At 45.4% G+C, this 25,844-nt stretch overlaps 1 pseudogene; it reads left to right on the plus strand.

The window, feature by feature from the left end:
• The window catches only part of LOC115800679 (sacsin-like), a 52,029-nt pseudogene extending 27,973 nt beyond the window's left edge, over positions 1-24,056 (plus strand).
• Positions 24,057-25,844: the final 1,788 nt, after the last annotated feature.

The raw sequence follows: 25,844 nt of genomic DNA on the forward strand, positions 1-25,844 counted from the left end.
TCCCTTTTATATGGCAGGCTAGACCCTCCCATTTTTATTGACACGTCATTCGGCCAATCATGTAACTGGCTGCACCAAATCACCTGACAAAGCTACGTGACGCCCTCTGAGTATTATTGGCTCTGGGAAACCCATTTCTTAACATGATTGGCCGAATGAGGTGTCAGTCAAAATGGGCGGGTCTAGCCTGCCATATAAATGCACTTCATTCGGCCGGCGGACCAGACGCAGCCAGTTAATAGGCTATGAAATGGGTTGTTCAGAGCCAATAATAACCAGAGGGTGTAATGTAGTTTTTGTCAGGTGATTTTTTTGCTGCCAGTTAAGGGGTTAAATTTGCCCAAGAATCTGTTCTCCCTGTCTCCTCTGTGTATGATCTGTGGCCAGATCTCTCTCAGATGCAGCACAAAGACAAATGGCATGCTCTTGTTCTGGATGTTCTTCATCACGTATTCAGGCAGAACATGGCTGTCCTCTCTCTTGCCAAAGATGAAAGACAGTTTATCACTCCATCAGAAGCTGTTTTCCCCTGCAATGACACAACAAGCACCAACATATCATCTGCTGTTAAAAGAACATTGATTTCTTGTGGAGAAAATCTCGTCACTTTACCAGCTGCTGTTGCAAGGGCTATAAATGAGGCCTACCCAAACCCCACTACCCTAAAACATGTGACTCCAACATTCCTCAGGAACATTCTCCACAGGACTGGTGTGCATAACATCACTAAAGATGACATACTCTGTCTTTTGGAGTACATTTTGGGTGATGAACAATATAAAGAACTTGAGAACCTTCAGCTCCTTCCACTCAGTGACGGCTCTTTTAGATCTTTTACAGACAGAGAGGAAGATACTGCTTTGATTGACAGTGTGCTGTCCTCGCTTTTGAGTTTCCTGTTTTTCACCAGCTAGACAGCCAGATAACGATGCTCCAATAAAGAAACTTCTCTTTCCGTTTTTTTGCTGCTTTATTGAAGAATGGCCTCTGACCATTGTCCACTTTCGACCATTGTAAAAGAACAAATCTTGTCCAAAACAACAACGTTTCACGATTGATATTAGCCTAATTCACGAACATTCGGCATTACATTCCGCCATCTTGAATCTGTCTACTTCCTGTATTATTGTAACCACAAACAATGCTACAAAACAACCACTGGAGGGAGTTCTAGGGCAATTTTACAAAAACTGCACACCGGTGTAACTTATAACTTACAAAAGCCAGAACACTCCCCGCCTGGTACAATACAATTGTGCCACTACAATTAACATTTCTAATAAACATTTTACACTGTTTACAGTTATAGCACTCTTAATTTTCCTCTGACAAAAGCAAAACTATGTCAGCAATGGGTCTTAAAAACACTTTTTCATTTCCATCTTTCACAGTTTTTACTTCTGCTTTTCGAACCTTATTATCCTTACTCTCAAATGTTCTTACAACCTTTCCCATGGACCAGTTGTTTCTGTGTGTGAGAGCATCTTTCAATAACACAATGTCACCAACTTTAATGTTCGGTTTATCATCAGTCCATTTTCTCCGTTGCTGTAGAGTCGATAGGTATTCACTTTTCCATTGTTTCCAAAAACAGTCTGCCAGACACTGTACTTGTTTCCATTGCTTTGAGTAGAGGTCTGGTGGTGCAAAGCTTCCTGTTGGTGCAGATAATGCATTGGTCTTCTGGGTGAGAAGCATTGCCGGTGTGAGAAGGTTTGGTTTGTCTGGATCTGTTGAGATTGGTACAAGTGGTCTTGCGTTCATTATTGCCATTACTTCTGCCATGAATGTACTCAACACTTCATGTGTGAGTTGGATATGTGCGGCCTTCAAAAGAATCCCATCCAGGATGCGCCTCGCAACTCTAATGAGTCGCTCCCATGATCCTCCCATGTGTGAAGAGTGTGGGGAGTTGAACAGCCATGTGCATCCTTTCTCCAGCAGGTAAGCATTCAGTTCTGTGTCCTTGTGATCAATTTGCAGCTCATTACATGCTCCAATAAAATTAGTCCCTCTATCAGAGCGAAGCATTTGAGCAGGACCACGGATGCAAAAGAATCTTCTTAGAGCATTGATGAAACTTGACGTCGACATTGATTCAATGAGCTCAATGTGCACTGCTCTTGTGGACATGCAGGAGAAAAGTACAGCCCAGCGTTTACTGTCTGCACTCCCTCCTCTGGTGCGACGTGTGGTGACTGTCCAGGGCCCAAAGACGTCCAGTCCAACACTAGTGAATGGTGGCATGGGTGTCAGCCTATCAATGGGTAAATCTGCCATCTTTTGAGTCTGCATTTGTCCTCTGAGTTTTCGACAAAGAATACATTTGTGAATGACAGAAGAAATGAGCCGTTTACTGCCAATAATCCAAAAGCCAGCTCCTCTGAGTGCTCCTTCTGTTATGAGGCGCCCTTGATGCGCTACTTTTTCATGATAGTATCTAATAAGAAGGACAGCTATATGATGAGCCTTTGGAATAATGAGTGGGTGTTTCTCCTCTTTTGTTAGGTCAGCAGGTGCCAAGCCTCCTCCTATTCTGAGGAGTTCATCTTCATCAATGACAGGGTTCAACTTTTGGAGACAACTTTGTTTTGGAAGTGGCTGATTTGCTTTCATGCACCTGTACTCCTCTTTGAATGTTTCACTCTGTACTGCACTAATGATAAACTTGGCTGCTTTGGACACTTCCTCTGCAGTGTTACTATCACGAAAACACATCCAGCCTTTACTTTCTGTGTCTGTTTTCTTGAATGATGCTGCCACACGTTTTAGTGATGCGACAGTGCAACACAATCTCATCCAATGAGAAAATCTTTCAAAACGACATGGCTCTAGCTGTGCTACTGAGGTTTTGGTAACGAGGGTTTTTACATCAGGTCTGATCTCTGCATCTGCGTCAGGGTTGATGAGAGTAAAACTATCACAATGTGATGGCTCTATGTCATGTTGTGCCAAAAAAGAAGGACCACTAAACCAGTTTGTGGAAGCTAATGTGGAAGCTGCAATTGGTCTAGTGGCTATGTCTGCCGGATTGTCACTAGTGGATATGTGAAACCACTGTGTTGGATGTGTGGTCTTCCTGATTCTAATCACTCGGTTAGCCACATAAGTGTAGAATCTCTTTGTGTTGTTATGTATGTAACCAAGAACGATTTTGCTATCTGTGAAAAATCTGATAGTGTTTACTTCAATGTCCATCTCATCTTTAATGAGTTCGTACATCTCCACAGCTAAAACTGCTGCACATAACTCCAATCTAGGAACAGTATGAGCTGGTTGGGGGGCTACTTTGGACTTGCCCATGATGAACCCCGTGTGCCACTGACCTTTGCTATCTAGAGCTCTTAGATAGGCTACTGCTCCTATGGCCATGGTTGAGGCATCTGAAAATATGCACAATTCTTTCTTCACAGCAGCGGCCTGAGAGAACGGTAGGTAAGCCCTTGGTATTTGTAGCTGCTCAAGATCTTTCAGTGAATTTCTCCATTTATTCCATCCATCTTCTCTTTCTGCGGGAAGTGGTTCATCCCAATCCTTCTGCTCTGTGGATAGGTCACGAAGAAGAGCTTTTCCCTGCATTGTGATGGGTGAAACAAAACCTAGTGGGTCATATAAACTGTTAACGATGGCCAAGACACCTCTCCTGGTGAATGGCTTTTGCTCAGTGGTTACATGAAAAGTAAAACAGTCACTTTTAAGATCCCACAGCACCCCCAAGCTCCTTTGCAGGGGTATGTTGTCCAGCTTCAAATCCAGGTCTTTGAGATCCTTGGCTCTTTCAACAGCAGGGAATGCTTGGACTACCTTGTGGTCATTACAAGCTATTTTGTGTAGCTTTAAATTTGACTGAGCCAGCATGTTTTGTGCATTCGTGAGTATCTCAACAGCTTCTTCTCCTGTTGCTGTGGATGCAAGGCTGTCATCAACATAAAAATGTCTCATTATGAATTGCTTTGCCTCATGTCCATACTCTTCTTCTCCCTCGACTGCAGCACGCCTCATACAGTAAATAGCCACAGCTGGGGACGGACTGTTCCCAAAGACATGAACCTTCATTCTGTAGTCACAAATGTCTTTGCTAGTATCGTTATTCTCATACCAAAAGAATCTCAAATAATCCCTATGATCTTCTCTCACTTCAAAACAATAAAACATTTGTTGCACATCAGCTGAAAATGCTACAGGCTCTTTTCTAAAACGCATAAGGACACCTAGTAAAGTGTTGTTTAGGTCGGGTCCACTTAATAAGACTTTGTTAAGGGACAGTCCTTCGAACTCTGCACTTGAGTCAAAAACTACTCTCAGTTGGTCAGGTTTTTGTGGGTGGTACACACCAAAGGATGGTAAGTACCAGTGTTCTTTGTCTGAGTCCAAAGGTGGAGCGACCTCTGCGTGGTCATTGTCCAGCATGTTTTGGATAAACTCTGTGTATTGTCTTTTCATCCTGGGGTTCCTGTCCAGTGTTTTTCTGAGGGACTGGAGGCGTTTGAGCGCTTGCTCTCTGTTACTTGGAAGCTCTGGTCTAGGAGAGCGGAATGGCAAAGGTGCCACCCAGCTATTCCTCTCATTTTGATACACTTCCTTTTCCATAATGTCAATAAAGTTTTTATCCTCTGCTGACAGTGCTGGTTTGTCATCATCTTTTGTCCTATTAAACACTGTTTCTCCCAGCTGAATGTTATTCATGTTTTCACTGTCCTTTTGGGGGGCAGGTATGGTGTTAAGCTGGTAGTTGCAACCACTTGACTCTTTGATTTGAAACATGTTAGGGCATGGGCAGAGGTAAGAAGCACGTCCATTCTGAAGAACATGTGTTTTGAGCACATTCACATTAAGCGGTTTATGCGTCTTCCCCATGCAAGCTTCCCCAACTATAACCCAGCCTAAGTCTAATCGCTGTGCATAAGGTGCACCATATGGCCCATTGATTCTCGCTCTGACTTTATGGACTTGTATAATGTCTCTCCCCAAGAGCAAAAGAATAGGTACTCGTTTTTCCACAGGTGGCACCTTCTCAGCTATCTTCTGTAAGTGTGGGAACTTCATAGCAACTTGTGGAGATGGAATCTCTCTTCTGTCATCCGGAATCATGTCACACTCAATCAGGTTTGGGAGTGGGAGCTTTACTCTACCATCTATTGACTCAATCATAAAGTTTAATGCTGTTCTGCCAACGTTATCTGACAGTCCTGAGCATGTCCTGAGCTTGTAAGTGTCTGAGTGTGTCTTAATCTTAAAAAGCTCAAAAAACTGAGACTTAGCTAGTGACTTGTTACTTTGTTCGTCAAGCACTGCGTACATCTTCCTTGCCTGTTCTCTTTTCCCATCTGGATAGACTAATACAGGACTTATTTTTGAACATGAATATGGGATGTCTACATCGCCACACACTTCTGTGCATTTAGAAACGACTGAGACGCTTTCACTAGTTTGCGTCTCCCCGCCATTCTCTTTCTCAGCTTCAGAGCTTTCAGCTGGTGCAAGAGGTGGACCTGGATGTAGCGCTGCTAAATGTCTGTCGCTGCCACAGTCCATACACTTTATTTGCACACTGCAGTCCCTTGCTAGATGCTGAGTAGAGCCACAGCATTTAAAACAGATTCTGTTCTCTTTTAAAAAAGACTTGCGCTCATCTATGGGTTTCGCTCTGAAACTTTTGCACTTCTTACGTGGATGAGGTTTCTTATGTATAGGACAAAGCTTATCAGGGCTTTCTATAGGTTTACTGTAACTAGTTTGAGCTGAACTGGTATCTGTTTTGTGTACACTAATCACTTGCCTGTTGTTGCCTTTGAAGCTCTTCTCTTTTTTGATGCTTGCGTTGGCAGGAGGTGTGATGACAAAACTTGGGTCATTTTTTATTTTGGCTTGTTGTCTTACAAACCCCGAAAAGACACTGAAAGGGGGAAAGGTAACTTTGTGTTCTTCTTTGTACTTTGCCCCTGTTGCAATCCATTTTTCCTGTAGTCCATAGGGCAACTTCTCCATGATGGGATTGACTCCACGAGCCGTGTCCAAATATGAGAGGCCTGGTAGGTATCCTCCATCTTTTGCACATTCAATTTCCTGCAGAATGTCACCCAGCTCTCTTAACTTTGCGTTATCTCTGTTGTTGAGTTTGGGAAACTGTTCAGTCTTTTTGAACAGTGCATTTTCCACTACTTCAGGAGAACCATAACACTCCTCGAGTCTTTGCCACACAAGCTCCAGTGCTGCAGTTGGATTAAAGACGTGGACTGAGCGGATTCTCTGTGCCTGCTGACCAGACTCAGCTCCAAGCCATTTGACTATTAAATCTAGCTCTTCTTGGGCTGTAACATGCAAGTCTTTAATAGCATTTTGAAATGATGCCTTCCAAGCCCAGTAGTTCTCTGGCTGGTCGTCAAACTGCAAAAGTCCTGTACTTAACATTTCCCTCCGTGTGAGGTACTTCGCAATCTCCTGTACACCCTGTGTCTCTATAGCTGCTTGAGGAGTGCCAAATGGATACAGTTTGGGTGGACTCAGTCTTTCTCTGTGTTGTGCTAGGTACTCCACTTTAACCTTATTCTCTTCTGCACTGTGTGAGCTGTGATAATCTATTTCTGCATTCATGGCCTTTTCACATTGTTCACGTGCAGCCTTGTGACAGGCGAGAGGATCTACTTGCAATGTGAATCCTTCAACACAAATATCTGAGTGTTTTTGTACATACTCTGCAGTACGCTGTTCCGGGCTGGTGGATGGTCCCACTAATGGATAGTCCTGTTCAATTTTTGAGAGTCCCTCCTCCTCTTCATAAACTGCAACTTCTGCTTCTGCAGCCACAACAGCCTTCTGAGAACTCAAAATATGCAAATTAGCCTCAAGTTCAGTTTTCTGCTTCATTATGGCTGCCTCCTTTTCCGAATAAGCCAGTTGTGCACGTGCAGCCTCCACTTTTGCTCGTGCTTTTAATGCTGCAGAACTTGTCGATGAACGTTTGGATGAATGTGAGCGTGCAGACTTACAGCGTGTGTCTGTGTTGCTTGCATTGTCCTTGTTCTCCATGTCATCTGCTTTACCTGACTGTAGACTCATGGTTGCTGCGCTATATATCTCCTTGTGGTTGTTGCCTGCTGCGCTGATGTTCTTTTACTGTGCTGTCCTCGCTTTTGAGTTTCCTGTTTTTCACCAGCTAGACAGCCAGATAACGATGCTCCAATAAAGAAACTTCTCTTTCCGTTTTTTTGCTGCTTTATTGAAGAATGGCCTCTGACCATTGTCCACTTTCGACCATCGTAAAAGAACAAATCTTGTCCAAAACAACAACGTTTCACGATTGATATTAGCCTAATTCACGAACATTCGGCATTACATTCCGCCATCTTGAATCTGTCTACTTCCTGTATTATTGTAACCACAAACAATGCTACAAAACAACCACTGGAGGGAGTTCTAGGGCAATTTTACAAAAACTGCACACGGTGTAACTTATAACTTACAAAAGCCAGAACAGACACCAATGAATTTCCAAGGTAGGGTATTATTCTTTTACATATTTCTGAATGACTAAATATCCAATAAACCAATATTTAAGGTTTCAAAACAGAATAGGTAGAAGTTAGCTTTCTAATATTTGAAGCCTCAACCTTGAGAGAAATTTCAGGCTGTAAATGCTGCACTTCACCACAAGATGGTGAGTAGATAGCATGCACTGGGCTTATCAGATTCCTAGAAATATTCTGCATGAAATGAAATCCCACTGGTCAATATGAATTTGATCAAAAGCTGTCTTTATTTTTGTTTTTCTTATCTTTTGTACAGAGTCTTGCTGCCATTCTGCAAAAACCTCTTCATTCTACACAATCTCAGTCCAGCCTGCAGTGCCCATCTAAGAGAACTGGCCAGAAGAAGTAGGTCAAAGTAATTTTATAAAATGCAAAGATCTCAGTAATTTGCATGTGACATCTACAAATGTTAGCACAACACATTTATTCGAACCTTTCTTTATTTCTTTTAATCTGCTCTTCAGATTTCTTCAAGGTCATCAACATTGATGCTTCCCACGTGGCTGAATATACAAGGAGGTATTTGCCACAAGACTGGAAGCAGACAGGGAAGGACCTTGTTACATGGGACAACAGCAACAGTCAGCATCCACCTTTAGACTGGTTCCAAGAATTCTGGAGGTTTCTCAACATTCATTTTAATGAGTTAAGTTGTTTCATTGAAATAACTCTAATACCAGTCAGTCCCCTGTCTGACAGTCAGACTGTATCAGTAGCAAAACTAAAGCACAACACAACCCTGATCTTTCAGAGAAGAAAGCAGTTGATTTTGCCAGACCAAATAGCTCAGCTGGTGAACAAAGTTGGTGGCACAGTGGTGAGAGGAAATGAATGGCTGAAACATGAAGATCTTGACTCTTATGTGCTGTGCCCATCTCCAAGGAGTGTTATGAAGGTCTTGATGAATTTAGATTTCCAGCATCTGATCACAGAACTCACATCTGCCTCTCACACAGCACGAGAAAAGCTGAAAGATTATCTGTCTCATCTGGATTCTCTTTCACATAAAGAGAAAGATTTTCTCTTAAAGTTCCCTTTGTTTCAAACCATGAAAGGATTCAGTGTTGCAGCTCAATCAAAAAAAGCTGTGCTTCTGATTTCAGGCCTGACGGTACCAACAGAGCTCCCTGTGCCTGATTCCATAGTCCAGTGTGCTAATGAGGCTGACCGCAGACTGCTGCAGCTGCTCAAAGTTCCTCTCTTGGACACAGCTGAAGCAGCCAATGTTCTTGTTAACTGTATCAAGAAAGGGGCTTTTACCAGTAAAGACACTGAGAAAACGATGACTTGGATCTTACAGCATGGTAAGGTGCTTTTCTCTCAAAACCAGTCCTTGAAATGCAGCTGTAAGGACGTAAACTTCATTGAGGTGAATGGACAGCTGAAGAAGGCCTCAAACTTTTTTGATCCAAGAATTTAAACTTTTAAAATCATCTTTGAGTCAGACTCCTTCCCCCACCTTCATACACTCATTCACTGCAGGTGCTGGAAAGCCTAACAGAAGTTGGATTACTGAACAAAGAGAAAGATGTCTCACCTGAACATTTGCTACATGCTGCCAACCTGACTGATAAACTATGTGTGGGCTCACAAACTGGGGCTCTGAGAAGAGCTCAGGTTCTCCTAGAAATGGTGGATACTAATGATCTACTGTCAAAGTTTTCTCATGAACAACTTCATCGCCTCAAAAGGCTAAAATGGGTCCCATGTGAACAACCTGGAAATAACAAACAGTTCAGTGACGACTCTCAAAACTATTGTTTGTTCTGTCCAGATGAAATAAGACATTCTGTGTACAAGGACCTTGTTGGCCATGTAATGCCTCTGGTAGGGAAGCTCAGTGACAGAGTTAGCAGCAGACTTGGTCTCAAAGACCACCTCCACCTGAAAAAGTGATTGAGAATCTGTCATTCTTGAAATCAAAAGCACAGCAAATGGCTGATCCTGACACAGATGTGGATTTCAAAAGGCAGTTACACAGCATTTACAAACACATGCAGGACAGCATCTCTGTATTTTCAGCAAAAATGGACAAGAAGACCTGTTGGCTGTGGGCCCACAACCAGTTTGTTGCACCCCAGGATCTGGTTCTTCAATACCCACAAAATCTCGATCTGAGTTCTTACATTGGGAAGGTAACAACTGAATTTCTACCATACAAGAAGTTGTTCCAGAAGTTTGGCCTGAGAACAGTGCTTTCAAATGAAGAAATTCTGGGTATTCTTCATTCAATCCAGCAAACAATTGAGGCAAGAACACAACCATTTGCATATTCCTCAGAGGTCAAAGTGTCAATAGAAATTCTTAACTGGCTGTGGAAAGAGAAGAGGAGAGTTCAGGATGACATCCCAGTGCCAGTCATTGTAGAGGGAGAACAGTTTACCCTAAAACCACGATCAGCAGCTGTTTTCTGTGATGTAAGCAAAAATGGACTGAAAGAACTAAACTTTAACCAAGAGGGAATTTATGTCATACATGAGGAAATCCCAAAAGCAGCAGCTGAATGGCTGGACATTCAATTTCTTAGTTCTCACATCCTCTCTCCAGAGGTGATAGGGATAGAACAGTGTGGACAATCTGAGCCAATAACAATGAGGATAAAAAACATCCTTAAAGAGTATGATGAAGAAAGTGACATCTTCAAAGAGCTCATTCAAAATGCAGAGGATGCTGGAGCAGGTGTCTGTAGGTTCTTGGTGGATTACAGAGTCCACAAAGATGCCCCTGACAGCCTTATTGACCCTGACATGGCCCTTTGTCAGGGACCCTGTCTTTGGGCTTTTAATAATGAGCAGTTCACAGCTGAGGACTGGAAAAATATTGTCAGAGTTGGCTCAGCCTCAAAGGAGAACAAAGTGGAAAAAATTGGGAAATTTGGACTTGGATTCAATACTGTGTATCATGTGAGAGATGTCCCCTCCATCCTTAGTGGCAGCACTCTTCTCATACTTGATCCAAATGTAACTCACCTCACAAAGCACATCAAGCACAAAACAAATCCTGGAATCAAGCTGGATCTCTCTCAACAGCGACTCTTTCATTGGTTTTCTGGTCAGTTTGGATCATATGAAAACATTTTTGACTGTAACTTTACCAGAAAAAGTCCTCCTGAACCCTATCCAGGCACTCTGATCAAACTGCCTTTCAGAAGTGAAGACGAGGCTCTCAAATCAGAACTAAGCACAAAGGTGTATGACAAATACAGTATCCTCACTTTTCAACAGCACTTTTCTAAGAATTCACAAACTCACCTGCTTTTTTTGAAAAACATCAATTCATTATCCCTCCAAAATATCTTAAACACTGGATCAACTCCACCACAAGACAATGAAATAGAAACCATCTTCTCTGTGTCCAAAACCACTGTGAGTGCAATGCAGATTCCTGATGAGAGCAGTGTGTCCAAGCAGCGTCAAGCTGAGAAATCACTGATGAACCTTGATGGCAAATGCAAAAACCTGATTGAATGCTGCACAGTCAGCATTGTGAAAATATCCAGTCAGCAGTCTGATGTATCTGAAGTTCAGTTCTGGCTGCTGTACAACTGCTTTGGGACACATCAGTCCTTGGAAATGGCCCTTCACAAAAACAATCAAGCCAGTTTCTCTTTGCCCATCGGGGGGATTGCTGTGCCTTTGCAAAAAGATCCAGAAACTGGAAAATACACAACATTACAAACAGACCCGGTTGGAGAGGCATTTTGCCTTCTTCCTCTTCCCATTCAAACGGGTCTTCCAGTCAATGTAAATGGCACATTTGCTGTGACAAGCAACCGAAAAGGTCTGTGGGAAACTGGAGTGAAAAATGACTGGAACAAAGCTCTTCTTCAGGATGCAGTAGTGAAATCATATGTTACTGTACTCAAGGCACTAAAAAAAATGTCTGAAAACAAGCAGCTGGTGAGTTACTGTTATCACACTTTTTGGCCTGATAGGGAGAAAGTGACTGAACCTTTCAAGACTTTGGTGGATGCATTTTACTCGACCATTGCCCATGACTCTATTGGTCCAGAGCTTTTTAGTGATGGAGAACAGTGGTTCTCAGTGAACAAGGCCATATTTCTACATGAGAGTATTGAAAATGATGAAGAAATTGGTGACCTTGCAGTACAAGTGTGTCAAAAATATGTAAAAGGACCAAACCATGTTGTTCCTCTTCCACTGTGGCTGAGAAATAGCTTCAAACAGGCCGGTTTAGAAAAGGTGTTACAAAACAGGACATGGAACTGGGAGAAGTTCTACCAAAAAGCAGTGTTCAATAACCTAACTACCATGGACCCTAAGAGTAGAGACACCCTTGTGCTACATGCTATTGATCTTCATCTCAAAGAAATTGACAAGTTGTGGACAGCTCCAATATATTAGGAAACTTGTGAAACCATCAGGGAAAGTGGCCTGTCTTTTTGAAGAAGAGGAGGGGCGCTTGCTTGGTGGAACCAAAAATGACTTTAGCTCCCTGAAAAGGATTCAGCGTTTGTTGAATCTTGGAATGGCAAATGATCATCTCCCATTGGAAGACATCACAGAGAAAGCAGGCACAATTAATAAAACCTGGAGTATTGACAAAAAGAAAGCATTTGTGCATTTGAGGTGCCTTTTTAAACTGATGAAGAATCACATACGTGATAAAGACTCTCGCCACTGGAAAACACTGCAGTCAACTGCATTTCTTCCAGCATTTTTACCCAGTGATAAAAAAATGGAAGGACATGTAACACTTAAAAGGCCCACTGACGTCTTTAGTGACCAATGCTCCCTACTCGTTAATATGACACAACCAGTGTTAGATCATACTAATCTGAAAATACACAACACTGATCCAGTCCTACAGATTTTGGGAGTTCACAGCACTCCAAAGCCAGAGACGGTGCTTCAGCAGCTGCAAGAAGCAAGCAAACAAGCTCACTCCACTGACAGATCCATGCTTCACAAAATAGCATCTGAGTGCTATAAGTTTCTAGATCAGTGGATCTGTGACTCTGGAAATACCACTTACATTTCAAAACAGGCAAATTTATTCCCATTCATCCTCATTGGAAAAACATTTGTGAATGTCAACTGTGTAGCTGAGAGTGGGCAACTTGAAGCAAAGCCTTATCTCCATGTACTTCCAGCTGCCTTCACAGGTTTCAACAATCTCTGGAAAAGTATAGGTGTGCAAAAACACTTCACAACCACTCAGCTTCTAACTGTGCTGCAGGAATTACAAGCTCAATATAGAAACAAACCCCTGCCAAAGAGTGATCTGTCAGTTTGCCTCACAATTTTAAACAAAGGAATATTTGAGGCCAAAGTGAAAATTATGGTTAATTGTCTGATACCCAATAAGCGTGGAGTTTTGCAACCTGCAAGTGAACTGTTTTACAATGACAGCCCATGGATGCCGCTCACTTCAGGTGTCACATTATGTCATGAGAATATCCCATGTGCTATGGCTCGACACCTTGGAATCAAAACAACCAGACATCATACTCTGGAAAACCATGCAGTTTACAACATTTCTCCATTAGCTTTTGAGTTTGAACAGCATGAACAACTTACTGTTCGAATTAAAAACATAATTTCAGCCTATCCATCAAAGAAGGATATCCTTAAAGAGCGGATCCAAAATGCTGATGATGCAGAAGCAACAGAAATTCACTTCATCTGGGACAAAAGACAACATGGCAAACTAAAAACATTTGGGGAGAAATGGAACAGTCTGCAGGGTCCAGCACTGTGTGTGTTCAACAACAAAGTGTTTTCTGATGCTGACATTAAGGGAATTCAGCAACTGGGAGAGGGAGGAAAGCACAACTCTCTAGGGAAGATAGGGAAGTATGGAGTTGGATTCAACTCTGTTTACCATCTGACTGACTGTCCTTTAATCCTTACAGGAGATGAAAAGCTTTGCATTTCTGACCCCAATCAAAAATACATTGAAAGTCATTCAAAAAAACCAAGAGCTGGCATTGGCTATAAACTAGCTGATACTTTCAAAGAAATGTACATGTCTACAAATCCTTTCTTCCAGACAAACTTTCTCTTAAAATAGGCACCATGTTCAGATTACCTCTGAGGATGGATGCCAATGCAAACACCTCCAAAATATCACAGGAAGGAGTCACTGAGCAGGACATGGAAGAGCTGTGCTCTGCCTTGTCTGAAGATCCTGAAGGATTAATTCTGTTTCTGAAAAACATCTGCAAAATCAAAGTTCATGAAATCAGTGAAGATTCAGGAGAACTTAAAACCATCTTTGAGGTTGAAAAACATCTGCCACAAACAAGTCAGGACGAAAAAGATGATTTTGTAGAAAGTCTACAAAATGCTCTACAATCAGACAAACCAACAACACCACACAAGACTTTCTATGAAACCATGATTTCCACCTCAAAAAGACAAAGTAAATGGATTGTTGCAGAACAGTTTGGTTCCTTCAAAGACAGCTGTGAATTAAAACTATCAGACAAACTTCCCCAAGCAGCAATAGCAGCACGTGTGAACACAAAGGGCTACAAGGATTTTATAGGAGAAGCCTTTTGTTCACTTCCTTTGCCAGGAAAAACTGGTCTGCCAGTACACGTCAATGGAAACTTTGAGGTTGATTCTTCAAGGAGAAGCCTTTGGAAAGAAGACGGCCAAAGTCTGAAATCAAACTCGAATGAGTCTTTGAAACAGAACGTCATTGCTCCGCTGTATGCAGATCTCCTGCATTACATCAGGTGCAGCATTGCAGTCAAGAAAGTTTCTCTTTCAAATATTGAATCATGTTTCAGGACTGAATACTTGTGTTTTTGGCCAACTGTGTACCAAGATGTTGATCTGGACTGGTATGAAATGATATTTGAGGTGTACAGATCAATTAAAGAAAAGGGCCTTGATGTAATCCCAGTGATGAAGAGCTCAGTGCATATAATTGAACATAAAGAAATTAAAGAGTACTCTTTTTATTGGTGTAATGTCAGTGAAACAGACTCAACTGAAGCACTTTACCTGACAAACCCGGAAAATTACAAGCTGAATCCCATTTTGGAAGATCTTGGAATGAAACTTGTTCCTTATTCCATATACATGCAGAGGATTTGGAAAAGTTTCAAATCTGCTGGTGTTGAAGTGAAAGAGGTCAGTCCCTCCACTGTGCAAACTTTCCTACGAGCAAAGTCTCTCAATGATCCAACCCAAACAGATGAGGATTTACCTTTACCCATAAGTGCCACTTTGATCAGAGATGAGTCACGATGTTCAGAACTCTTGAGATTTTGTTTAAAAGATTTCTCCTCACAAAAGGGCACAGAGGACGATTCGAGTTTACTCAATGGGCTTCCACTTCTTCTCACAAGAGATAAAGTTTTGAGAGTGTTCGACCCCCAATGTCCCAAACTGATCTCGAGATACGAAAGTCTCTTCTTCCGCTACGAGGACCAGTTTGCAGATTATCAGACCAATAAAGATCACACTGAGCTTCTTCAAATTTTAAACCTTATCAAAAAAATAACATTGTCCCGCTCAGAGAAATATCTGAAACCATTAATTCAGCATCATGTTCTTCAAAACTGTGAAGTTGATCCACACAGTGGACTTCATGTCGCAAATGAGGCAATGTTGAATTGGTTGAAATCACTTTGGATGTTCATAATGAGTGAAATTAAACCACCAATATCTAGAGACGATGACCAAACTCCACCATTAACTGATGTCCAAAAACTCTTCAGAGACTGTTGCATTTTACCTGTTGTGTGTCCACAGTTAAACAACAAGCACTTAGTGCTAACAATGGAACACATGTGAAGTATTGTGTTTGCCTCTGTCATGTCCTGGGCCGTTGGCCCAGCGTTTTGTGTTAGTTTATTTCCTGAGTGTGTCCTCCCAGTAGGTTGATGTCTTGTGTTTCCTAGTGTTGTGATATGTCTGCGTCTCTGTCCTGAGTCTGTGCCTGTTCCCCGTGTTTAGTCAGTATGTTCCTTGGTTTGTCACTTCCTGTTTATTTTGACAGTCTGGTTTTCCTGTGCTTTGTGTTCAGCTTTGCTTCCCCTGTGTAATTAGTTTCATTTGCCTCACCTGTTGTTCCCTGCTGTTTCCTCTTGCCCTGATTACCCAGTGTGTATTTAAGCCCTCAGTTTCCATGTGTTCCTTGTCGCGTCGTTGATGTTTTGGTGCCCGCATGTTCCTGTGTTCCCTGTGCCTGCCCTTCGTCTCCCTGTGCCTCCCTTCCAAGGTTTTTGTATTTTGTGTTTCCCCGGTGAAATAAATCCCCTTTTAAGTTATGTTTGCTTCTGGAGTCCTTCATGTTGGTCCTTCCTCGTCCGTTTCCTCCCCGGCCATGACAGAACGACGCGACCATACTATGGTCCCCGCGGACACAAGGGGCCCCCCTGAGCAAGAAGAGAAGATCCTGGAGCTCAAGGATTTGGCCAGGAAAATTATTCATGCCACAAACGAACACAACCGGCTAATGCAGTTAGCTTTTTGCTGTGGACTGATCTCTTCCTCTACTTGGCTCCTCACCCATCCTGACACTGCCTCACTTGCTCATTCAGTAATCATGCTTCGGAAAAACCTGCAATATGACCTGTATAATATTGGCCGCCCAGTCCAGGGCAGGGATTCAAATTTTTTTCTTCAAGCCATCGCCAGTGCACCTCTCCTGCGGCCAGACCTCTCATCCCCATTGTCTCCTCCACTCCCCTGCAGCCCACCGCCACAGGCACTGCCTCGCTCCCAGGACCCGCCTTCGTCCATCCTACTCACCTCTCCCACCTTGTCCTCGTCTTTGTCACCGTTTCGCGCACAGCCCGCTGCCTACCCGGACCTCTCTTGGCTGCCGGCTGATGTGGAAATCGTCGATTCACCTCTGCTGGTCGACATCCTGGATGCAGAGAATCGTGCCTCCCACTCCAACAGAAAGCGGAGGAAGCAGCGCACCCGGCATCGTCACGCTCCCCCCCGGTCGCTCTCGCCCCTGTCTGCTGTGATGCCAGCTCGTCTCCAGGAGCCCCAGGTTCCGCCAGCCTCTGTGAAGCTCTCTGCACCCGTTCCTGTTTCGCGGGTGGGGGCAGCCACGGACGGGCTGACCTCTGCGCCCGCTCCTGTTCCGCGGGTGGGGGCAGCCACGGACGGGCTGACCTCTGCGCCCGCTCCTGTTCCGCGGGTGGGGGCAGCCACGGACGGGCTGACCTCTGCGCCCGCTCCTGTTCCGCGGGTGGGGGCAGCCACGGACGGGCTGACCTCTGCGCCCGCTCCTGTTCCGCGGGTGGGGGCAGCCAGGTCCAAGCCTTCACAGCAGTTTTCAGTGTCGTCCACAGTGCCTCTTCAGCCTGTCTCTCAGTCAGCTGTAGCTCCAGCCACCTCCCAGTCTCAGTCAGCTGTAGCTCCAGCCACCGCTCAGTCTCAGTCAGCCTCTGTAGCTCTCCCCGCTTCAACATCCCCAGTGCCAGCTCTCCCCGCATCAGCTCCCTCAGCCTCAGCTCTCCCTAGCTCTCAGTCAGTTTCCACGCAGTCAGCTCTCCCTAGCTCTCAGTCAGTTTCCACGCAGTCAGCTCTCCCTAGCTCTCAGTCAGTTTCCACGCAGTCAGCTCTCTCTAGCTCTCAGTCAGTCTCCACGCAGTCGGCTCTCCCTCAGTCTGCTCCCACGCAGCCAGCAGCTCTCCCTCGCCCTCAGTCAGCTCTAGCTCCAGTCGCTCTCCCTCGCCCTCAGTCAGCTCTAGCTCCAGTCGCTCTCCCTCGCCCTCAGTCAGCTCTAGCTCCAGTCGCTCTCCCTCGCCCTCAGTCAGCTCTAGCTCCAGTCGCTCCCCCTCGCCCTCAGTCAGCTCTAGCTCCAGTCGCTCTTCCTTGGTCCCCAGTGTCAGCAGTTTCAGTGCCCTCTCAGTCAGTTCCCTCAGCTCCTGCCCTCTCTAGCTCGCAGCCTGCCCCCACGCAGTCTGCCCTCTCTAGCTCGCAGTCTGCTCTTTCTGTCTCCCGGCCTGCTTCCACGCAGCCAGCCGTCTCCCGGCCTGCTTCCACGCAGCCAGCCGTCTCCCGGCCTGCTTCCACGCAGCCAGCCGTCTCCCGGCCTGCTTCCACGCAGCCAGTCGTCTCCCGGCCTGCTTCCACGCAGCCAGTCGTCTCCCGGCCTGCTTCCACGCACTCAGCTTCCCCAGGGTCAGCTCCCACGCACTCAGCTTCCCCAGGGTCAGCTCCCACGCACTCAGCTTCCCCAGGGTCAGCTCCCACGCACTCAGCTTCCCCAGGGTCAGCTCCCACGCACTCAGCTTCCCCAGTGTCAGCTCCCACGCACTCAGCTTCCCCAGTGTCAGCTCCCACGCACTCAGCTTCCCCAGTGTCAGCTCCCACGCACTCAGCTTCCCCAGTGTCAGCTCCCACGCACTCAGCTTCTTTGTCTCAGCCCCGGTCTCTCCCGTCGACTGCTGTTGAGTCTCTGGCCTCTGAGTCAGAGTCCCAGTTAACTCCCATGTCGCCATCATCCTCACCATCAGACTCACCCGCACTATGCCTTGCAAAGCAGCCCCAGCCTGCGCATCCAGTGTTCGAGCATCCGGAGAGTCCTGCTCAGTCCGAGCCGCCAGAGTCTTCGGAGTGTTCCGCTCAGTCCGAGCCGCCAGGGGGTCCCGCTCGGTTCGGACCTTCCGAGTTTCCTGTGTCCTTGACCGCCCTGGGCTCAGGGGAGTCCGGGCATGTTGCGGCTCTGGTGTATCTTCGTCGTCGTCGCCGCCGCCGCCGCCGCCGCCGCCGCTGGGAGCGCGGTTGGCCTCCAGTGTCTTCTCCTCGTCTCCGCCGCCGCCGCTGGGAGCGCGGTTGGCCTCCAGTGTCTTCTCCTCGTCTCCGCCGCCGCCGCTGGGGGCGCGGTCGGCCTCCGGTGACTCCTCCTCGTCGTCGCCGCCGCCGCTGGGGGCGCGGTCGGCCTCCGGTGACTCCTCCTCGTCGTCGCCGCCGCCGCTGGGGGCGCGGTCGGCCTCCGGTGACTCCCCCTCGTCGTCGCCGCCGCCGCTGGGAGCGCGGTCGGCCTCCGGTGACTCCCCCTCGTCGTCGCCGCCGCCGCTGGGAGCGCGGTCGGCCTCCGGTGACTCCCCCTCGTCGTCGCCGCCGCCGCTGGGAGCGCGGTCGGCCTCCAGTGACTCCCCCTCGTCGTCGCCGCCGCCGCTGGGAGCGCGGTCGGCCTCCAGTGACTCCCCCTCGTCGTCGCCGCCGCCGCTGGGAGCGCGGTCGGCCTCCAGTGATTCCTCTTCGTCCTCGTCGCCGCCGCCGCTGGGAGCGCGGTCGGCCTCCAGTGATTCCTCCTCGTCCTCGTCGCCGCCGCCGCTGGGAGCGCGGTCGGCCTCCCTCGTTGGGACTTTGCTTTGTGGCCCCTTGGCCCCTGCGGCCTCCTGAACTGTGTGTTTTTTGTTTTGGATTTCCCACTGACTCCCCTGAACTGTGGACTGTTTTTTCCCCTGCTGTTTTTGTTTTGTCATAGCTCCTGAACTGTTCCTTGTTTTGACCCCCTGTTTTGGACATTGGAGCTCTCCGGCCTTGTGCTGTCGCTTTTTATTTCGTCCGGTTGTTTTTTGTTTTCTCATCCCCATGTTTTGCTCTGGTTTTTGGACTGTTATTCAGCTTGTGCCATTGCTTTTCTTTGTTCTGTTCCTTTTGCTTATTGTTTTTTGCCCTCGTGCTCTACCCTTGCTCCAGTGCTTCCTTGTGTTTTTGGGTTTGTTCCTGACTTTGTTTGCTCCCTGTCTGTTTTTGTTTCGGGTCCTCCTTCCTGGTCCCCCGCCTCCCGCCCTGGTCTGGTTTTGTTTCTTGTTTTGGCCGTCGGGAGCCGGCCTTTGAGGGGGGGGTACTGTCATGTCCTGGGCCGTTGGCCCAGCGTTTTGTTAGTTTATTTCCTGAGTGTGTCCTCCCAGTAGGTTGATGTCTTGTGTTTCCTAGTGTTGTGATATGTCTGCGTCTCTGTCCTGAGTCTGTGCCTGTTCCCCGTGTTTAGTCAGTATGTTCCTTGGTTTGTCACTTCCTGTTTATTTTGACAGTCTGGTTTTCCTGTGCTTTGTGTTCAGCTTTGCTTCCCCTGTATAATTAGTTTCATTTGCCTCACCTGTTGTTCCCTGCTGTTTCCTCTTGCCCTGATTACCCAGTGTGTATTTAAGCCCTCAGTTTCCATGTGTTCCTTGTCACGTCGTTGATGTTTTGGTGCCCGCATGTTCCTGTGTTCCCTGTGCCTGCCCTTCGTCTCCCTGTGCCTCCCTTCCAAGGTTTTTGTATTTTGTGTTTCCCCGGTGAAATAAATCCCCTTTTAAGTTATGTTTGCTTCTGGAGTCCTTCATGTTGGTCCTTCCTCGTCCGTTTCCTCCCCGGCCATGACAGCCTCACATGAAGACAAACACATATCAGGCATCCTCTTTAAACTTGGGTTTATGATGCTTGATCATGGATTCTTTTCTGATATGGACCGAGACATATATTCATATCTACACCATGAACTTCTAGATGTGAATGAGGAAAGCTCAGTGTTAAACCAGGTCTATGAAATTAATCACTCAGAGTTTTCTCACCTTTCAAGTAAAGAAATGAGAGAGTTTCAGATCTTCCTGCAGTCTGGATTGTCCAAGTCCAAAGGTAACCAAGAGTACAAGAGGAAGCTTAAATCCTTACCAATATTTGAAACAACACAGGGTGAACGAGTAAGGATAGATGGACCTAAAGAGGTTTATGTCCTCAACATCAAATATTCAGTGAGATTTCCAGATTTGTTCAATCTGCCCAACAGCAACAGCATTTTTCTCAAGAACAACTCTGAGAACTACACGCTGGCAGAAACACTCAACATTCCAGTCCTGAATGATTTAGAGTATTTCATGAAGTTCATTCTGCCTGCTGTACACAAACTCTCAGAGCAACAGATTCTTCACAGCCTCAAACTGTTGCTGTCACTACGTTATTCTTTGAATGACAAGGAAAATATCATCTCCACACTAAAGACAGTGAAACTGATTCGCAGTTCTCAAGGTAGACTGCAGCCTGCATCATACTACTTTGATGAGAGTGTGGAGCTGTACAAAACAATGTTGCCCCAAGAGAGATTTGTGCCTGAGAAATTTTAGACTAAGTTGTGTGAAGGAGAATCTTTTACAACAAAACAGGCTAAGAAGCTGGTCAGAGAACTTGGAATGAAGCATGCTGTCTCAAAGGATGAGATAATAAAGTTTGCAAACCAGTTAGAATCAGAAGCCAAACGAAATGGAAAACTTGAAGAACTGAAATTGAAATCATCTTTACTTTTCAAGGAAGCCTTGAATAAAGCGTGTGACGACAAAGACAAAAATGAAAGGTTGCTGGAGAGCATTGCTGACATCAAATTCATTTTTCCAGTGATGATTCGAAAAGAACTTTCCAACTACCACCAACCATTTGCCACTGAAAGAACAACTGTTAAAATCAGAGGATCTCTGATTGAAAAGCATCCTGAGCATCAAGATTTGATTTGGTCCTCAATGCCAATTATACAGCTACCAGTTTATAGAGAACAGAAACTTATGCAGATGATGAAAAATGCAGGAGCTCATGAAGAACCTCCTCCTAACTGTGTAACCAGTAACATAAGAAACATCTGTCAGTCACCATGTCAAACTGAACAGCTGATCAAAACACGAGCTAAAGTCTTCCGAAGTTCTTATGCCTACCTGCAGAAAAATAGCTTTGAAGGAAACCAACTGGCTGGTCTTCCTGTTGTGTTGGTTGAAAAAGACACAAAGTTTGTGAGGGTTGATGATGTGTGTCTCTCACTCTCTGATGATCTGGACTTCAGACCATATCTGTACAAGATTACTCCATGTAATGTATGCACCATTCTTTAGGAAGATCGGTGTGAATAACGAAGCTACTGCAGAGCAGTATTGTAATGTTTTGGCAGCAGTTTATGCTGATTCCTGTGACAAACAAAAACTACACTCAAACCAGCTGATAACTGTGAAACGAGCTGTTGAGCATTTGTTGAAGTTAATCAGAGCTCAGGGAAACCAGACCCTTGATCAAAATGTTGAGATTTTGTATCTTCCTGCTGTAGATGGTAAATTATACCCATCAGCCACACTCTACTACAACAACACAGCGTTTGAAACCAGAAGGTTAGAAGAAGCGCTGGAGAACAAGTTCCTGCTGCTTCAGAAACTCAGTTAATGTCATTTGGGAAATGACAAGTACGAACATCACCAGCTGTTGCAACTGCTGCCTCAGAAATTCCAGCCAAAAATGCTGTCTCAGTTCACAGAGGAAAGAGTGGTGGAAATAAATATGCAGCTTTGTGAACTTGGGACTGGCTGTGAATTTAGTGGATGGTTTGATGAACATCTCTCCTCAAGAGCATTTAGACATGGACTAATTTGTCTTATTAGAGCACAGTCTCAAGGCAAAATAACACAAGAAGATGCTGCTAATATGTGTGAGAAGACTTTTGGTAGTCTACGGATTGTCTGCTGCAAAACCCTGGAAACAAGCCTCTGGCTTAATAAACAGCCATTGCCCAAAACTGATGAAGAAACTGATGTTTCTGTGGAACGAGGGGAAGAAGGGTGCACCTTTTACTTAAAGCACAATGATGACATGGCTCACAAGGTAATAAATGAAGTCATCATGACCCTGACAAAGGAGATTAATGCTCTTTTAGGGAACAGAATTGCATCAGATCACCTTCCAGTGCTTGGACAGCTTCTCAGGTGCAATGATTTGGAAGACGTTCAGAAAACTCTGGCTAAACATCAGATCCATGACAGTGTTGAAATCAAAAGCTCCTCTTTCAGCCCAGCTGCTCCTGGGACAGAAATTCCAGAGGAATGGCATGATTGTTTGGACATGAACATCCTCAATAACTTTGAAGAGGGGGAATATGTTGGCTACAGCATTCATGACAAATACATTTATGCAGTTATTGTTGAAGAACTGCCTGGTCACAATGGACGATATTTATGGAGATACAAAATAGAATTTGGAGAAGATGAGCCCATTGAAGTGAGCTGCATTGATCTGTTTCAGTTTAAACAACAAAAGAAGGTAAAACCAGAACAGAGGATTTGCATGGAGCCGGAACCACAGGAAAATATGCTAAAACGAGTAGAGAGAACTTGCATGAAGATGGAACCACTGGCAGCAGCTATGCCACATTCTTCTCAACCATCAACAAATTCCTTACCCGCCTCTGTTGTGGAAGCTAAAAGGGAAATTGACAAATGTTTAGTAGAGATCTGGAAGCTTCCTGAGGAGGAAAGACACAAAGCCATCAAGAGACTGTACCTTAGGTGGCACCCTGACAAAAATCCAGACATCGAGTCTCTTGCCAATGAGGCATTCAGATATTTACAGAATCGAATTGATGAGCTCAGCAAAGGCAAAGCTGTAGGCAAGTCAAGCAGAAACACACATTTCAGAGACTTCTATCAGCAGTGGAATCAGGAGGCCAGGTATCACAGAAATGGTCGAGAGAGATTCTCTAGGGGTTTCCATTCCTACAACTTCTGGACCCACAATCAAAATGTCCCAAGGCCGGACAGAGAGGAGGCCAGACGCTGCTGTAGACAAGCTCGCTGTGATCTCGGTGCAGCTCACAAAGACACTGGTGGAGGGAGCACAGAGTGGTGTCTGTTTAAGGTCCACCAAGGAGTGGAAAAGTCTCTCATAGCAGCATGTTATAAAAAAAATGGACAACACCCCAAAAGCAGCTCAATTTCAGCCACTGCTGCACAAGTTTCCTTCTACAGCCCCCAACTGAGAGATCTGCCTGAGATTGTGAAAAACCTGCAGATGCTCAGAGTGGATCCCAAAAATACTCAATGTCCCAACTGCCATCCATATCCCCACATCCCAAATGGACAGTTCATAACCCCCCCGGCTTGCTGCCTACACGTCGGAGTTTTCACCGGTGGACGAGAGGGTTGTTTCCCTGCGCCTTCGGGCTGGGGAAACAGTCCTGACTGTTGTTTGTGGTTATGCGCCGAATGACAGTTCAGAGTACCCACCCTTTTTGGAGTCACTGGGCGGGGTGCTGGAGAGTGCTCCAATTGTGACTCCATAGTCTTGCTTGCAGAAAAGCTACCCCCTTGCAGTCAGTTTTATTGCTTCAATTTACATCACAGGTTAAGTTAAATTATAGGTCATGACATTTTGACATAGACGTGTGTGTGTGTGTGTGTGTGTGTGTGTGTGTGTGTGTGTGTGTGTGTGTGGGTGTGTGTGTGTGTGTGTGTGTGTGTGTGTGTGTGTGGTCTGGATGTATGGGACATGAAACTGTTACTTCCTTTTTCCAATAAGTACAACATGTTTAAAAGGGCATATATGGTGATTTTGTGCACTCAGTAAAATGTGACAGAAAGAATTATGATAACGTATATTTACAGCTCCAACAATTCCCTCCTGTTTATTATTCTTAACAGATTTAACATCAGCTACATGCCACTTGCACTAGCATTTTCAACATGTGCTTCATTCTCTGTTATTACACTCCAGTAGTCCCAGCATCCGTGTCCTCAGCTTGCAGTTGAAGATAGGCTGCTGCATAACCAGAAAAAGCTTTATTAATCATTGAGCCAATACAAGGCAAAATACACATCATAAAAACACAGAACAGTGTGAATATAGCTGCAATTGGTGTCACAATCTTCAGCAGAATTTGCCACCAGGATCCTGTGGTCAGCCAGGAAAACCAATCCTGGTTTCCTCCTGGCGTCTGATGTTCTACATACTGCTGCAGACTGTCCAAAACTTCCAGGGCTGTATGGATGTCTCCTCCGTCGCCACTTTCATCTGGAATGAAGGAACAACAAGTCTCACCAATGATTTTACACACTCCTCCTTGTGAAGCCGTGAGGAGATCAAGCACCACTCTGTTCTGCATCACAGTCACTCTGAGGGCCTTCAGCTCCTCTTACGTGCCTTGTCCTAGGGCTTTGGTGGCGTTTAACAGTCTAAGCAAAGCATACCGGTTTATTTCCACGTGGTCCTGCACGAATCCAAGGCCAATCCAAGGTACTAGAGACTGACCAAATTTCTGGCCGGCTTCGGGAACTCGCTCATTTCTGAGCTCACTCCGGCATTCCGTCTTATGCGTGTTGTCTTCTTTTGCATGAAGAATATATGGTCAGAGATTGATGCTATGCTGTATAGGCCTCCCCATCCTCTGGGTAAGGAGACATATGCCTTGTGTCCGCAGATAAAAATACCAGTCCGCTAGCACCCTTGTTTCTTTAGGTCCTGGGACTACTCTTGAACAGATACTTCTGGTTTCATCTGGTAGGAGTATTGAACGGTTGTACACAGCACATTGTATTCCCATTCTGGTGTGATCTTGGTCACAGGACTTGTCTCTGATGCAATTTGCACATCTAATTTCATCTTTCGGCGGGCAGTAGGTGAAGATCTCCTTGCATAGCATAGGTGGCAACCTTCCCACATGTTTAGTTCCACTGCTTGCTACACATGTTGGAAAAGCTCACTTGGGTAGGTGAGTTAACATCAGAACCTCCGGTAAAGCGATTGGAAGCTGCAGTCACACCATCAAATCTGTTTTGTCACATTCTGGGGCTCCAGACCTGCTAAGCAGGGTGTTAGCCCAGTCAATGATTAACGGTTGACTGAAGTCTGCATTGCTCCACAGAACTTTCCCTGGATGTGTGGACAATCCATACAAACACCATGACTTCTCCTAGCTCACGTTATATGGTCTGAGGCCTGAGTTGTGGGTGCACACATAGCAGTTGGTGTAGTTCCTGTTGTGGGCCGTGGTGTTCATCAGTTGCCACCACTCGTTGGTTGCATAATCATGTGGGTACTGAGTGTGGTTCAGTTTCGATGTGTGTTTTACTCCCGTATAAGCCATACATGCTCTAAGGACCACCAGGAAATGCAAAAGGCTTGCCATTCTAAGGAGAGTAGAGATCAGCTGTTTTCTTCACGGGTTTGAGACGGAGAACCACTTAAAGGAAACTCCCCCTTTGTAGCCCGACTTCCTGCTCTACTCAGAAGATAATGACCCCCTTTTTTTTTTGCTCCCTTTCTCTCTCCCTTTTTCTTCTCTTTATTTTCCTCTTCTTCAGCCTGTCAGCTCTGGCTGTTACATAGTATGTGGAAAAATAACTCAGATAAATAAAATAAAGGGTTAAAACATCAACAAGAAGAGCCTATTGAGAACCTATAGAGCTCATCTTGAAATAGCAAATATGTTTGGCACAACAACGCATTCAGATCACAGTTCTGCTTGCAAGATCTACCAGACATGACAGGCTTTAAAAAAAAAAAAAAAAAAAAAGAAGATAATGACTCCACCTTCTTGCAGTGACTCAGGTGTATCCACATAGATCTCTCAGCAATTTTTACT

The sequence above is a fragment of the Archocentrus centrarchus genome, chromosome 21 (assembly GCF_007364275.1).
Source record: "Archocentrus centrarchus isolate MPI-CPG fArcCen1 chromosome 21, fArcCen1, whole genome shotgun sequence".
Lineage (NCBI taxonomy): Eukaryota > Metazoa > Chordata > Actinopteri > Cichliformes > Cichlidae > Archocentrus > Archocentrus centrarchus.